The 15,772-nt window shown below is 35.0% G+C and overlaps 1 pseudogene; it reads right to left on the bottom strand.

The window, feature by feature from the left end:
- Positions 1-611: 611 nt before the first annotated feature.
- LOC131765199 (proteasome maturation protein pseudogene) lies at positions 612-1,511 on the bottom strand (annotated as a pseudogene).
- Positions 1,512-15,772: the final 14,261 nt, after the last annotated feature.

Below are 15,772 nucleotides of genomic sequence, written 5' to 3'. Positions count from 1 at the left end.
TTTTGGAATAATAATGATATCATGGGTATCTTTACAAAGAAAACTATTAACTTTCAGAGAAACATACTGATATATTTGCAGATGGAATAGCACATCTTATATCTGCTCCAGAAATGAATGATAAGATAAAGGGAAGTATGTAGAAGTATATAACACAAGATGGGCCAGGTATTGATAATTGTTGATGATGGGTCATGGTGAAGTACTTGATTATGCTCTTCTATTTCTATATATGGTTAAAGTTTTATACAATAAATAATTTAAAATACATATGCAAAGCAACATGATATAAATATATATAAGTAAAGTTTTTGAGACAAGAAAACATAACTGTGTTCCTTTCATCGTTGTGTCATTTGCTAAGTGTTTTGAATCATTTAAAATCGGATAAAAATGTCATATTTGAGGCTTCATGTATATTTTATATATTTTATAAATATTTTTATATTTTAATGTATATTTTGTTGGTAGAGGTGTTTTCACAGCAGCAGAATTTATATTTTCTGGCAAAACTTCTCATGTACTTTTAATATTGTATACATCAAATTATAGTAAAAAGAAAACTATAAACAAGATGCAGTTCCTCTACTTTAATTAACCACACACCTCTATTATAGTAAGCCAAAATTATATTCCACCATCAAGTGAGGTTCTTTCATTACATCATTTTGTGATGGATCACTAAAAATATCTTGAAAACCAATAGCTTCATCATTACCCCTCAACATATCCCATGAAAGATTTGAGCCAGGAAAAAATGGAAGATACTGAACATGCTCCACTGCATTGAACTCCATTTGTAATTCTATTAGAGCAAATAGACCCTGGATGTTTCTTAATGTGGATAAATTCATTTTATTTCCATTGAGCATTTAATTTTAGTGTACTAGTCAGCTGGGGCTGTCATAACAAAATATCACCAACTAGGTGGCCTAAACAATAGATATTTATTTTCCCACATTCTGAAGGTTGAAATCAAGATGCTGGCAGGGTTGGTTTCTCCTAAGTTCTCTGTCCTTGGCTCACAGACAGCTGCCTTCTCATTGTGTCCTCACTTGGCCTTTGTGTAAATCTCTGGTGTCTCTTCCTCTTCTAAGGATATCAATCATTGGATTAGGGTCCTTATGACTTCATTTAATCTTAATTACCTTCTTAAAGGCCCTATCTCCAAATACAGTCACCTTGGGAGTTAGGGCTTCAATATATGAATTTGGGTAATACTGTTCAGTACATAACAAGCTGAAAAGTTTTTTTTCTAATAATTCAGGAGGATGACTGGGCAAAAGTTAATTTTTCACATAAGAAAAATATTTTGAAAGAAGATCATGACTTTCAAAAGGTCCACTTGCTGAAAGTTCAGTAACTGGAATACTATCCATTAGCTGAGATCCAAGTCCTCTGGCATTCACTTTCAGCCTGCTCTGCACATAGTCACTCAGCCCCCTGATGTCAGCCAGCTCCTCACTTCTAATTTTGGGAGTTAATTCCTCATGTGCCACCTGCTGGCACATGCTTTTTTTTTTTTTTTTTTTTTAATATACACAGATTTGTGGTCAAAAAGATTTAGAAGTTACAGATAGCAAATAAACATACGAAAAGATGCTTCACATCATATATCATTAGGGAAATGCAAATTAAAACAACAAGATACCGCTACACACCTATCAGAATAGTTAAAATCCAGAACTGACAATGTCAGATGCTGATGAAGTATGGAGCATCAGGAATTTTTATTTATTTCCGGTAGAAGTGCAAACTGGTACAGTCACTTTGGAAGCCAGTTTGGTGTCTTCTTACAAAACTAAACATACTCTTACCATACAACCCAGCAAATGCACTCCTTGGTATTTACCCAAAAGAGTTGAAAATGTATATCCACACAAAAACCTGCACATGGATGTCTACTGCAGCTTTATTCACAAATGGCCAAAACCTGGAAGTGACCAAGATGCCCATCAGCAGGAGAATGGATAAATAAACTGTGGTGCATCCAGGCAACAAAATATTATTTAGCACTAAAAAGAAATAGCTATCAAGCCATTAAAAGACATGGCGTAAACTTAAATGCATATTACTAAGTGAAAGAAGCCAATCAGAAAAAGTTACGCAGTGGACTTCTCTGGTGGTGCAGAGGTTAAGAATCCTCCTGTCAGTGCAGGGGACACAGGTTCAATCCCTGCTCCAGGAAGATCCCACATGCTGCGGAACAACTAAGCCTTTGCTCCACAAGTACTGAGCCCACGCTCTAGAGCCCGCGAGCCACAACTACTGAAGCCCACGCACCTAGAGCCCGTGCTCTGCAACAAGAGAAGCCACCATAATGAGAAGCCCGTGCACAGCAACAAAGAGTAGTCCCTGCTCGCTACAACTAGAGAAAAAGCCACCGCGCAGCAATAAAGACCCAACAGGGCCTAAATAAATACATTTAATTTAAAAAAAGAAAAAGTTATGTACAGTATGAGTCTAACTATATGATATTCAGAAAAGAGACAAACTATGGATATGTTCAGTAGTTGCTTAGAGGGAAAGGAGACATGAATAGGTGAAGCACAGAGGATTTTTAGGGCAGTGCAAATACTCTGTATGATGCCATAATGATGTATACATTTCATTATACATTTGCCAAAATCCATAGAATACACAACACCAAGAGTGAATCTTACTGTAAACTATGGACTTTGGGTAACTATGATATATCAATGTGGGTACATCAATTATAACAAATGTGCCATTCTGGTGAGGGGTGTCGACAATGGGGGAAGTTACGCATGCCTGGGGACAAGACATATGGGAAATCGCCATACTTTCTACTCGATTTTGCAGTGAACATAAAGCTGTTCTAAAAAACAAAGTCTATTTTTTTTTTTTTTTTTTTTTGTGGTATGCGGGCCTCTCACTGTTGTGGCCTCTTCCATTGCGGAGCACAGGCTCCGGACGCACCGGCTCAGCGGCCATGGCTCACGGGCCCAGCCGCTCCGCGGCATGTGGGATCTTCCCGGACCGGGGCACGAACCCGTGTCCCCTGCATTGGCAGGCGGATTCTCAACCACTGCGCCACCATGGAAGCCCAACAAAGTCTATTTTTAAAAAATAATAAAATTTCAAAAGTTTAAAAAATTTGAATCCCACCCCTTTTATTTACTGTGTGATTTTGAACAAATTAATTCGTATCTTTGTAGTCCAGTATACCTATCTGGAAAATGGAATAATAAAAGTATTTGCTTTTCAGAATGATTAAGGATAATTTTAAATGAAAAAATAAGGATTTTACAAAATGCTTTCTGATACTGATTTGTACTAAATTGATGGGAGGCTTTCAGCTGGGACATAAGTGAAAAACAGTGCAGATAGGAAGCCACTTATTCCTTTATACTACTTCTATAAGGGGAATCATAGAAATATTTCTTTCTAACGATTATTTTATAGATTCTCAAGATCTAGATATAAGATTTATATCTATAATATTGCTTAATTAAAAACTAATCACTGTTTTCACAAAGCAATATATATTCATGGTACAAATTGTAAACTTAACTAAACCATATGTGGTGAAAAGAAATTCCCCCTACCCCCTTCTTCATCATATATATATATATATATATATATATATATATATATATATATATTCTATATAGATGACCTAGTTTTATTAGTAAAAACTTTGGTAATTTTTTTTTACTTAAACATAGAAGATTTGCCAGAGCAATGTATTACTTCCTTTATATACCTTTCCCTTAATTTTCAAAACATCATTTCTAATAAACTCATATTCCCACTGCATAAAGAAACCGATATTTAAAGTGATTAAGGAGTTGCTCAGAACTGTGTTAGGATTTATCCCATATCTGTGTTATTGTGATTCCAAAACCAAAGGCTTTTAATTTGACTAATCAGCTTTATTAATGCTGAGTCCCTGAGTAAAGATTTAATTTATTCTCTTACCTAAAATAACATTTTCTAATCTTTAAGAAGTTTTACTTCGATTTTCTTTGTTCCCTATATACCCATCTTTCTCCCTTGCCACCTCCCTAAACCTCCTAAGAATTGTCATTTTCTAGGATTTCAGGATGAGACTCTGTACAATCACATTTTTCACCTTTTCTAACTTTAGAAATGTGCTAGTCAATGACAAGTTTAGACAGCTTTTCTTCAGATTCAATTTTGGTCATATACAAGACTCATTCAGCCTTCTCAGGTCCTTTCATGAACAGTCTCAGAAGTAAGGCACCTTAGGTTTGATGTATTTCAAGTCTCATAAAATGCACTGTTCACTTTCAAGTATGTTCATTCATAGCCATTCTCTTTCTATACCTCAAAGTCAGGAGAGGTATTCCTATAAAAGAATTTCAATCCTACCACTGTTAATTCCGCATGAATACTGCAAGGAGATGATAGAAATACCCAAAGGAAGCACCATTTTAGCACTGGACTAAAACAAAATAAACTGTCAAGTCATATTTGTCTCCCTCTTTTCTTCCATCTATTTATTATTAAGCACAGATTTTTTTCTTAAAAAACCAAAAAAATCCTAAGAGCTAATATGTGATTTCAGAGCTTTCTGTCTTTCAAATAACTTACGCTAACTGGTGTGTCTATAAGACAGTGTGATATAATGGAAAGCATAGTAGCTGGATGAGCTCCAATTCTTACTAGTCTTCAACTTCCATAAAATCATTCTAATATCTACTGGGGCTATTTAGAAGCTTCAGTGGTATGTATTAAATGTTTTATAAACTGTAAAACACGTAAAGTGGAGGATATATTATCTCTGAAAAAGATATTTAAAAGTATGTTTTTTGGTAAGAGAGTTTTGCCACAAAACATTCCTTTTTCACTGCACTTAAGAATCCATACAAATATTTAAAATTAGTTTCAAATTTGGCAAATGAATTTTATCCATGGCTGGGAAGATGGAAAGGTAACATCATGACAGAGTCATGCAAGCTCCAGGAAGAATGACTGTGAATTTTAGCAGCATCTTCTAGAGTGCTAGGGGTAGAGTGATAAAACTCAAAGAAACTTTTTCAGAAGGGGAATGGAGAATAAGAGCTATAAAGTTCCATGTCTAAAGCAACAAAAATAATCAACTATACTCCAATATAAGATAAAGGTTTTTTAAAAAGCAACAAAAATAATTATTAGTGAAAACTCTACAACCCAAAACCCAAGGCTGCCAGATAAGCTTTTCCTTTTCTCAACACTGATATGTACTATCTCCAAAACTCTCATGCTAGAGTCTCAGGTAATGGACAACTCAGCAGTGGGAAATATATGGGAACTGACAGCTCTGACCAGCCTAACTCAATTCATACCATAAATGTAACTCTCAAGAGTAGTTCTGATGCTAACTAACTTTCTGAGATTTTCAGCTTGGAGACAGATGCCCAACAACCTGTATCTATAAATAATAAGAATATACGTGGGAGCTAATCACTTTTTCTTGCTTCTACCTTTAACATTTTTGATATTTTATTTTATTGTTTTTGTTAATTGCTATTTTGAAAGCACATATGCAGAATAATACCTTTCAATAAAGAAATTTCAGAAAATCAGTATCGGTCCTGAAGATAATGTTCATTCACTGAGTGAGTGCTAAACTGGACAATTAATGAATGAGGAATGAAGATAGCTTTGTAAGGTAAATAGTTCTTTCCTCTTTTCTAAAGATAAATGAGAGTTCTTTAAGTTTTAGCTGATGTCTTGGGACCAAAGAAAAATGCAAATATAAACTTGTCTTTATTTTTTTAAATAGATGTATTTCTAGCATGAGCAACTTACTACTTTATAAATCTAACATATTTTTCTGAGTTAATTAAAGGGGCTTGATATTTACATTTCAAAAGTTGAATACTCTTTAAAAAAATTTTTTTTTAAATTTTTTAGCCACGTTGCACAGCATGTGGGATCTTAGTTCCCCCACCAGTGATCGAACCCGGGCCCCCTGAATTGGGAGCTCAGAGTTTTAACCACTGGACCGCCAGGGAAGTCCCTGAATACTCTTTTAATGTGGATAAATATCATTAAATATATCTTGTTTATAAATTTAGGGTTTTTTTTTTTCTTAAATTGATAAAGTCTGGTAGCTTAACTAACTCTTCAACATAGACAAACAAGACTACTTGAGATAAAGCATTTTTGTCACTGCCACATTTATTCATCATACTGTAAACTGTCAGTATGAAAAGAGATAGTGAAAACAATTTTGGCATTCATCTTCACATTGCATAAACACTGAGGGAGTTGAAACCGGGAAGCTCTAATTTAGACAAGCTGACCAGCAGTTAACAATTTCTGAGGAATAAAGCTCCATTTTCATGTGTTGGACCAGAGGAAAGAAGTTCCCAGAAAACCTGACAACACCCTTAGATCTCATCCTAACTTCTCCCAAACTTTGCGTTGTGGATAAATCCTTTAATATTTGGGGGCCTCTAATGTGCAGAATGAGGAGGTTGAAGACATTGGTCCCCAAGTTCTTTACTACAAAGCTCCGTTTAAAATTTTATTTAACTACTTTAAAAACTAAATTTAGACTTACATAAGTGTTCAAGTGTAGTACAAAGAGTTTTCTTCTACCTCTCATGCTACTTCTTCTAATGTTATCTTACACAACCATAGTCAAATGACAGAGAAGAGGAAATTAACATTGACACAATGTTATTAACTAAACTACACCAACTTTCCACTAATGTAATTTTTCTTTTCCAGCCTTCTATACAGGATCTTGTATTACATTTAGTTGTTATTTATACTTGTTATACAATCTGTAGCAGTTCTTCAGCTTTCCTTGCCTTTCATGCTTATGATACTTTTGACGAGCATTCATCAATAGTTTTGTAGAATGCCCATAAATTGGGGATCATCTGGTGTTTTCACAGATTGAGGTTATACATTATCGTCAAAAATACTACAAACAATGTTGTACCCTTCTCAGTGCTTCACATCAAGGGCTTCGTGATGTCAGTATGTCTTATTCCTAGTGATGTTTACCTGGATGGCTAGTTTAAGATGGTATCCACTAGGTTTCTCCAATATAAAGTTACCGTTCTTCCCTTTGTAGTTGGTAAGTATCTTGGGGGACACACCTGAGACTATGTAAATCTTTCCCTCCTCAAACCTTTCCCCAAGATTTCCCCAATTTTAGTATTCATTGGTGGATTTTTGTCTGTAACAATTATGACTGTAGTTATTGCCTCATGATGATCCTTTATTTCCCTTCTTCCTTCTATATGTTTTCATTAGAATTCTACTGTAAGGAAGGTTTGTCATGTTTCCCCCATATTTTAGTTAATCTGATTATTTATTTACATTAGTAAGGATCCATGAATATGCATTTTATTCTATGAGTTATATTCCAATATTATCACTTTTTATTCTGTTGGGAAACTCATTCCAGTTTTGTCCATTAGGGCTCCTTCAGGGTGGCTCTTGTGTTGTTTCTTTTCTTTTCTTTTTTTTTCCTTTGTAACACTTTCTTACTTTCTGGGATGAGAAGAAGTTTCAGACTCCTTTTGTATTTTCCTGCCCCAGTTCTGGAATCAAACAGTTATTCAAGGAGCCCTAGTTTCTTTTACTGGAGAATGGGGTTTATAAACCAAGATCTGGATCCTTGGCATGCTAATTGCTACTGGGATGTCATGTCTTCTAGGCCATATTAATAGACAGAACTAGGAAATATGTGTTTGTGTACTAACCCCTGCATGGGTGGGTGCACACAAACACACACCATGTCTATCGTTCTGCCTATTAATCTATCAAAAACCATGAGTTTATACTGACACCTCCAATTCGAATGCAACACCACATGGTTCATTCTAGCCTCCCTTCTTTCCATATTTAGAAATTCTTTCTCCCAAAAGTGAGAAATGAGAAATCTGACTTTCATTACATCTACACTACATTTTCTTACTTACAAGTTTTAGCATACACATAAAATAGTTTCAGAATTACTAAATCATACCCCTATGAAAAACATTTTTACTGACCAGAGTTTATCTTTATCTTACAGTATTTTCCACAGTTACTTATATTAGTTCTTGACTTCTCCACTCCATTCAACGTGGATGTGTTATTCATTTGTAATGCAGTTAGGTGCACTTGTTAGTATCTGTATTCAATTTTTGTTTCCCACCACATCATGGTTGGTTTTAAATGTTTGTTTATTTTAGGGCACATGTGAATACTACCAGGGCCTTTTAAAATTATTATTATTTCCCCCAAAGCATTCATGTTTTAAAATTGTTGTCTATGAAAAAATGTCATTTATTAAGTGGTCATTTTCCATTTCCCTATTTTTTGTTTTAATTAAAGTCATAGAAAATTACAAAGAGAGTTTCCAATGTTATCTCTGAGTTGATTTAAATTCTGACCAAAAGAAGAAAAATAATTAACAATCAGCTGTCTCATACAGCATTACAATTTATCATAATTATAACTGTTAAGCATAATCTTATGACTATAATTAAAATGCATAATTTTAATTGTTTTTCAAAAAGTACATTGCAAACAGTTCACTTTACTACTTCCAAAGGCACATAGACTAAAACACTGGACTAAAGGATTTCTAAGATTATATGCCCATTTGTGATTCAATCCTGAGTCAGAAGAAGAGGCCTGATTTTCTGCACCACACCTGACCCACAAAACCACTCTCCAGGACTTCCCTGGTGGCGCAGTGGTTGAGAGTCCGCCTGCCAAGGCAGGGGACGCGGGTTCGTGTCCCGGTCCGGGAAGATCCCACATGCCGTGGAGCAGCTGGGCCCCTGGGCCCGTGGGCCATGGCCGCTGAGCCTGCGCGTCCGTAGCCTGTGCTCCGCAATGGGAGAGGCCACAACAGTGAGAGGCCCGCGTATCGCAAAAAAAAAAAAACCACTCTCCAGTGACCGACAGGGAAGGGAGGAATAGATGTAAATGACTAGCTGGGCAAATAATTTTCCTATCTGTCAAAAGGTCAAAGTTGATTAAAGTACACCATGAAATTAAAAACACTGTATTTTGGTATGTGAAATGGAAATCACAATGATTCAAGTTATACAATACCTACAATTACACAAACTATTAAATTCTTAAAGTTAGAATTCCTCAGATTTAACAATAGGAAGAGACTCTTAGAATGAAGTTGGTGAGTTTGACAAGAAATTCTCTAAAAAATATGATTCATGTGTTACAGTTATTTTCAAGCAGAATATCCTCCCAAATAATTCATTTCCACCTCATTTTTTTTAACATTTTGTGTACTTTCCTTTAAAATCTTTATTTGAATTTTACATCTTAACATTAGTTATGGGACAGTAATATAACGAGAACACATTATCCTGATTGATAGCTGGAGACTGACAAGTCTCATTGTCAGTTTGGTAGAATTGTACACGTATCGTAGCTCAGAATTTGAAATCCCCCTCAGAGACTGTGTGCTAATTAACAATGAACTGCAATATATTTTCATAATTTTGTCATTTTGTTGAATTCAGGTGAATCTAAGGTGCCAAATAAAGTTTCTAGTTGTGCTGAATACAAGCCCTGGCATTTTAGATGTCATATGCCCATTAGAGAACACTCAACCAATGGATACAATGGCGTCATTTTGGAGCATTTTCAGTTGGTCCACAAAACTAGCAGTGATTACAGCAGGTTTTCTTTTTTTTTTTTTTTTTTTTTTTTTTTTTTTTTTTTTTTTTTTTGCGGTATGCGGGCCTCTCACTGTTGTGGCCTCTCCCGTTGCGGAGCACAGGCTCCGGACGCACAGGCTCAGCGGCCATGGCTCACGGGCTTAGTTGCTCCGCGGCATGTGGGATCTTCCCGGACCAGGGCACGAACCCGTGTCTCCTGCATCGGCAGGCGGATTCTCAACCACTGCGCCACCAGGGAAGCCCACAGCAGGTTTTCTGATAGTAAAATATCATGATATTCCTAACAACACTGATAATAAATACACGCCTAGAAAAGGAGTTACCTCAAGTCTGAGAATTGTGTTATATAGAAGAATATTAGTAGGATTTGAACTTAAGTACAAATAATTCAGGAAATATTTCCACTAAAATTCTAAGTCCCACAATAATTTTTGTTTTCTTTTAGGTTAGGTAGTCTGTATATTTTCAGAAATAGATTTTATTTTTTTTAATTTTTATTATATTTTTTGCGGTACACGGGCCTCTCACTGTTGTGGCCCCTCCCATTGTGGAGCACAGGCTCCGGACGCGCAGGCTCAGCGGCCATGGCTCACGGGCCCAGCCGCTCCGCGGCATGTGGGATCTTCCCGGACCCGGGCACGAATCCGTGTCCCCTGCATCAGCAGGCAGACTCTCAACCACTGCACCACCAGGGAAGCCCAAGAAATAGATTTTAAATGAGTAAAATGTCTCACTGTCTTATAAATTATATATATATATATATAATATTTATAACTATATATAGTCAGAGAGAGGGAAAATACTTGCAAAGCTCTAAAAATGGTAATTATCTAAAATTTTTACTTGCCCTGACTTATCATAATTTCTAAATAATGTCTAATATCTATGATTATCCACAGTTTTCTAATATACCTATTGTTACTCAATGAGTTCATTAATTCAGAGTCATGAAAATAGTCTTGACACTATTTTGTTCTTCTTATATTGATGTAAAATATGTTCATCAACTATCATTTTAGTGTTAGCGACCACAATATTAAAAGCCTTTGGTACTTGCATATTCATAGTAATATCATGTTCTCTATTTTCTCACTGAAAAGATGAGAACCCTAATTTTTAGTGACTAATAAAGTCCCTTACATTAACCTATAATTACATTCTAATGTAAGAATGTGCCCTGTTTTAGGTCTTACCCATCTCGTATCCTCTGATACATCAGAAGTTCAGTGACTTTTTCTTCCTTTACAAATGAAGTTAAATAGTTCCCGTAATGGATTTCTACTACCTTTTTGAGTTTTATTTGCCACTGTAAATTTCTCACACTGAGTCACATTCACACACTCATTTAGTGTTTTTGTAAAGTTTCTAAGGTTTTAATTCTGGAAAGTATTATTCTGAAGATGACTCACATCAAGGACCACATGTTTCTCACTTGAAGTCTCAACAACAAAATCTATAAAAGGACTACTTAGCCCAGACCTTGGCTTCTCAATACTATTCTCCAATAAAAGGAACTAGGTCTCCCTGGAAAATGGCTGATGTCAGAGATGGGGCACAGAAATGTACAACATGCCCCTGGAACATCTTGAATTGGCAATAAAAAAGTACATACAAAAAAAGAAATGGGGGGCATGTTGAAAGAGCACAGGGGCCAACTCAAAGGAGCTGCCAATGGCTAAATCTGGCACACAGTTAGCAACAAAATAAACAATGATAATATCAGATTACAAGAAATAAAGTAAAATAAATATGCATTTATCCATATTAGTATAAATGAATGGATGAATAAAATAAATAGATAGTTACATAAATGCAGGTGGAAAATTGCTCTTTTTTAAATAGGAAATTCCAATTAACAAATGTAGGTGGAATAAACAAAATAGAAATTTACCATTAGACAAATAACACAATAATAGTAGCAGGCAAGAACTATCCATGGATGATAAAATAACTGGATAGAAGTATTATAAGAAACAGGACATTTGGATAGTCTTAAAGTACCTCCTCAAGAGACACTTGTCAATTACAAAAGAAGAATTATAACTTTACAGTGGAGAAAACTGACACCACCTTAACTATGTGATCAAGATTAATACTACCAGAAATAAGACATATTGACTTTATGGCCTTCCTGAAATGATGTGCTGAGAAGGGTATATCATTTCTGTGGTGTTCTTGCCAAAAATGCATAACCTAATCATGAGAAAATATTGCACAAGCCTGAATTGAGAGGCATTCTACAAATAATTGGCCTAGAGTCTTCAAAAGTGTCAAGGTCATGAAAGACACACACACAAAAAAAACTGAGGAAATGAGGAACTGTCCTAGACTGAAGGAAGAGATCATGACAACTAAATAGAATATAAGGTCCAGGATGGGATTCTGAGTCAGAAAAAGCACAATAATGGGAAAAATGGCAATATTCAAATAGGATCAGTAGATTATTTAATAGGATTGTATCAAAGTTAATTTCTCCTTTTGATAGTTTTAAATGGTTTCTAAGACATTAACATTAGGGAAAGCTGGGTGAACAATATACATATGGAAATTCCCTTTATTATGTGTGTAACTGTTCTGTAAGTCTAAAATTATTTCAGAATAAGTTTTTTAAAAGGTCTATGATGGTTTCTCTCCCAAACTTCTAGAGTTCAGATAGGATATTGAAAGATACATTAAGAAAGTAAATCCACTGAGATAATATTTTCAATCTCAAGTAATATGAGGAGAACCCTATAAATGAGAAAACAAAAATCTGAAATTTTATTAATACATTATTGCTCCCTATTTCTGAAATGCTGTACTAAGATTGTTCAATAAAGTCTTTGGGAAACAGACTTTGAATCATTACTCTGCTAGCTGTCTCTAGCTCCTAACATAGGCTGCAAGTCCATTGAGTCTCCATGGCTCAGCGGACATTCTTATACTGTCTAGTGGTGCCCTTGCAGCATGTCTCTCTCTCTCCCCTTGTATCTACATTTAGTCTCTGGAATATCTTTGTATGTAAAATGTTCCCCAAAGGAGAGGCGCAAATAAAATGCTATTTGTGTCCCCATGTCATATTAGCATTGGGCTTCCGCTTATCATTCCCATAACACATTTAGATATACTTTCCGCACATGTAGTTTTCTGAGTAAGATACATATTGGAACCTTTAAAAGCTTTAAAGGTCATAAATATCTCTTGGAATCCTGTGTTTAAATAAATTACATTTGTTTGCTCTTTCTTGCCAGGAATTCCTAAAGAAGACATGTTCAGTAACGGTATACTCTCTGCTTTACATCCTTATTTACATCCTGCTTAACAACCAACTACTTCAGAAAGCACTTGCGTGAGTAAAGTATTTGATACCTATAGTGCCTGGTGGCTTGACTCCTACAAGCATATCTCAAAGTTCTGTTACAGCATTTTCATTAGGAAAAATTCTTGATGTTTCCTGATGTCTCTATCTTTTTCTCATTAAAGGATAATCTTATATAAAGTGTACTTATATAAATTCATTTATATATACATGTATATTCATATACATATACATATGTCATAAGTATCTTATATATTAAGGGAAATATATAGTTACCTTTTAGTCTAAAACCATTTTAAAAGCCCCTCTCTTTTGTTTAAGATAAAATTCAAACAATTTAGGAGCTTCACAACCTGTCTTTAACATCTCTCCTTTAACTTACCTATTAGTAAGCACCTACATAAAATTTGTAATTTAGCTTTCCTCATTCATAGCCTACATAATTCCAACCGCTTCTTTACTTTTAACATTTACAGACATCTTTCTCCCAACTTCCCCTTCTCTACATTTACTTTTCCTTTGGGAAATGCTGTAATATAACTAACTTCATGAAGACTGTGGTGAATTCCAGCCTAGGGATCATTTTCCTTTATTAACTGCTTTTTTCAACTGCTTTACTTTTTTAAAAAATTGTAGTTAAAAAAAATACAACACATGATATGAGATATACTGTCTTAAAATTTTAAGTGTTCAGTACAGTAGTGTTAACTATAAGCACAGTGTTGTAAATCATATCTCAAGAACTTTTTTTCTTGCATGATTAAAATTCAAGAGTCTTTGAAATGCAACTCCCAATTTCTCCCTCCCCTCAGTCTCTGACAACCACCATTCTCCTTCTTGTTTCTGTGAGTTAAGTACTTTAGATACCTCCTACAAGTAGAGTCATGCAGATTTTGCCCTTCAGTGACTGGCTTATTTCACTTAGCAAAATGTCCACAAGGTTCATCCATGTTGTAGCATATGACAGGATTCCTTTTTTTCCTATGGCTGAATTATATTCCATTGTATGTATATACCACATTTTCTTTATCCATTCATCCACCAATGCACATTTAGGTTATTCCATCTCTTGGCTATTATGAATAATGCTGCAATGAACATGAAAGTCAAATATCTCTTTGAGGTCCTAATTTTAGTTCTTTTGAATAAATATCCAGGAGTGGGACTGCTGGGTCACATGGTAATTCTATTTTTAACTTTTCGAGGAAATTCCACGTTTTCCATAGTGTTTGCACCATTTTACATTCCCATCAACAATACATAAGGGTTCTAATCTCTCCACATCCTCATCAACATAGGATGATGTCATTGTGCTTTTGATTTTCATTTCCTTGACCATTACTGATCTTCAGCATTTTCTCATTTACCTGTTGGTGATTTGTATGTTTTTTCAGAGAAATATTTCTTCAAGACTTTTACCCACTTTTTAATCCAGCTCTTTGATTTTTTGCTAGTGAGCTTTAGGAGTTCCTTATATTTGGGGGGTATTAATCCCTTATCAGGATATATGATTTGCAAATATTTTCTTCTATTCCATAGGTTGCCTTTTCACTATTTATTATTTATTTTGCTTTGTAAAAGCTTTTTAGTTTCATGTAGTCTTACCTGCCTATTTTTGCTTTTATTGCTTGTATTTATGTTCTCATGTCTAAGAAATCTTTCTCTTTTCTTTTTTTTTTTTTGGCAAGACCAATATTTTGAAGCTTTCCCCCTGTTTTCTTCTGGGAGTTTTATAGTTTCAGATATTTTGTTAAGTCCTTAATCTATATTAAGTTGATTTTACTGTACAGAGTAAGATAAGGATCCAATTCATTCATTTCCAAGAAGATACCCAGTTTTTCCAACACCATTTTTTAAAGAAACTATTCTTTCCCCCTGTACACAGGGTGAAAGAATATATTGTACCCTTATAGAAGATCACTTGACTATTTACATGTGTGTTTATTTCTGGGATCTTTATTTTGTTCCATTGGTCTATTTGTATGTCTTTATATCAGTACCATATTGTTTTGATTACTGTAGATTTGCAATATGTTTTGAAATCAGAAAGTGTGAGGCCTTCAGCTCTCCTCTTTTTTATCAAGATTGTTTTGGCTATTTAGGGCCTTTTGTGGTTCCACATGAACTTTATGATTTTTTAAAATATATATGTAAAAAATATCATTGTGATTTTGATAGGGATTGCATTGCATTTGTAGATCACTTTGGGTTATAGTCATTTTAACAATATTAACTCTGGGGCTTACTTGGTAGCACACTGGTTAAGAATCCACCTGCCAATGTAGGGGACAGGGGTTCGAGCCCTGGTCCGGGAAGATCCCACATGTCATGGAGCAACTAAGCCCATGAGCCACAACTACTGAGCCTGTGTGCCACAACTACTGAAGCCCATGTGCCTAGAGCCTGTGCTCTGCAACGAGAAGCCACTGCAGTGAGAAGCCTATGCACCATAACGAAGAGTAATCCCTGCTTGATGCAACTAGAGAAAGCCTGCACGCAGCAATGAAGACCCAACACAGCAAAAATAATAACGAATTAATAATTTTTTTTAAAAAAAACAAATTAGGTCTTCCAATTCACAAATCAGAATATTGTTCCTTTTTTTGTCTTTAATTTATTTCAGCAGTGTTTTGTAGTTTTCAGTGTACAAGTCTTCCACCCCCTTGGTTAAGATTATTCCTAAGTATTTTATTCTTTTACATGCTATTGTAAATGTGAAGGTTTTCTTAATTTTCTTTTCAGATTGTTCATTGATAGTGTATAGAAATGCAACTGATTTTTGTATGTTAATTTTATATCTTGCCACTTACCTGAACTCATTTATTAGTTCTAACGGTATTTTTGTGGA

This window comes from Kogia breviceps, chromosome 11 (assembly GCF_026419965.1).
Source record: "Kogia breviceps isolate mKogBre1 chromosome 11, mKogBre1 haplotype 1, whole genome shotgun sequence".
Classification (NCBI taxonomy): domain Eukaryota; kingdom Metazoa; phylum Chordata; class Mammalia; order Artiodactyla; family Physeteridae; genus Kogia; species Kogia breviceps.
The sequence above is the reverse complement of the archived record's forward strand: the minus strand, read 5'-3'. Positions and strand labels throughout refer to the sequence as shown.